This window comes from Schistocerca cancellata, chromosome 10, assembly GCF_023864275.1.
Source record: "Schistocerca cancellata isolate TAMUIC-IGC-003103 chromosome 10, iqSchCanc2.1, whole genome shotgun sequence".
NCBI lineage: Eukaryota > Metazoa > Arthropoda > Insecta > Orthoptera > Acrididae > Schistocerca > Schistocerca cancellata.
The window spans coordinates 63620057-63621592 of record NC_064635.1 but is presented as its reverse complement, the minus strand read 5'-3'; the positions used below and the strand labels follow the sequence as shown (position 1 = coordinate 63621592).

Here is a 1536-nt window from a genome sequence, read left to right as displayed (position 1 = left end):
AGCGTAATACTTGGACTAACCGCGTGAAGGGAATGCACGTATGCATTACAGGTGCTGCCGTCGGGTTGTCGTCCTAGAGAGAGGGCGGTCCGCGTGCTATTGGCTGACGTCTTCTTCACAGCCCTCTCTGCTCTAACGTTCCCGACCGGCGTGCCGCGGCTTGATTTTATGACGGAACACGTGCAGTCAAGGTGCGCTTTCGGCGCTAACTTCACATTTTTATGGACGACAATGTGCGACTGCATCGAACTGCGCAGGCTGAAGAACTCTTTTATCGAGAGGATATTCGTCAAACAGGCTGGCCTGCCTGTTCTTCCAACTTAAATCCCACCGAGCCCGTGTTGGATGTGTTGGGTAGACGTGTAGTAGCAAATCCACATGCACCGACGACCATCCAGCAAATGTCAACAGAGGTGGAACGGGAATGGAACGCCCTACCTCAGGAACTTGTTACCAACCTTGTGGCTAACATGTCAACGCGGTGCAGAGAATGCACCGCTGTCGTGGTGATCACAGAGCGTATTAAGAAGTGTGTCTTGCTTTTATAACGTCCAGGGGACCATCATAAATCGTAGTGACTTCAATATAATTATTGAAACTTCCTGGCAGATCAAAACTGTGTGCCGGACCGAGACTCGAACTCGGGACCTTTGCCTTTCGCTGGCAAGTGCTCTACCAACTGAGCTACCCGAGCACAACTCACGCCCCGTCCTCACAGCTTTACTTCTGCCAGTACCTCGTCTCCTACCTTCCAAACTTAACAGAAGCTCTCCTGCGAACCTAGTTGGTTCGCAGGAGAACTCAGTTGGCAGAGCACTTGCCCACGAAAGGCAAAGGTCCCGAGTTCGACTCTCGGTCTGGCACACAGTTTTAATCTGCCAGGAAGTTTCATATGAGCACACACTCCGCTGTAGAGTGAAAATTTCATTCTAGAAACAACCCCAAGGCTGTGGCTAAGCCATGTCTCCGCTATATCCTTTCTTTCAGGAATGCTAGTTCTGCAAGGTTCGCAGGAGAGCTTCTGTTAAGTTTGGAAGGTAGGAGACGAGATACTGGCAGAAGTAAAGCTGTGAGGACGGGGCGTGAGTCGTGCTCGGGTAGCTCAGTTGGTAGAGCACTTGCCCGCGAAAGGCAAAGGTCCCGAGTTCGAGTCTCGGTCCGGCACACAGTTTTAATCTGCCAGGAAGTTTCATATCAGCGTACACTCCGCTGTAGAGTGAAAATTTCATTCTAGAATATAATTATTGCCTTTGAATGAAAGTGGCCTCATTGCGGATTTCTTTCCGTTACCTTTGTGTACTCTACTTTACTGTACTGTACTGAGCTTGTCGTTGTGCAGCAACTCGACGTGGCATGGACTCGCTAAATCTTTGGAAGTCCTCTGTAAAAATATTGCGCCATGCTATCTCTATAGCTGTCTATCACTGTGAAAGTGTTGCCAGCGCACGAAGTACGAAGTGACTTCTCGATTAAGTCCCACAAATGTTCGATCGGATTCGTGTTGAGCGATCTGGGTCGCCAAATAATTGGCTCATA

The 1536-nt window shown here is 49.5% G+C and overlaps 1 non-coding gene across 1 annotated transcript; it reads left to right on the top strand.

The window, feature by feature from the left end:
- The first annotated feature begins 1090 nt into the window (after nucleotides 1-1090).
- On the top strand, nucleotides 1091-1165 carry Trnas-cga (transfer RNA serine (anticodon CGA)). The gene has a single exon. It is a non-coding gene; the product is annotated as a tRNA-Ser (tRNA).
- The last annotated feature ends 371 nt before the right edge of the window (nucleotides 1166-1536 follow it).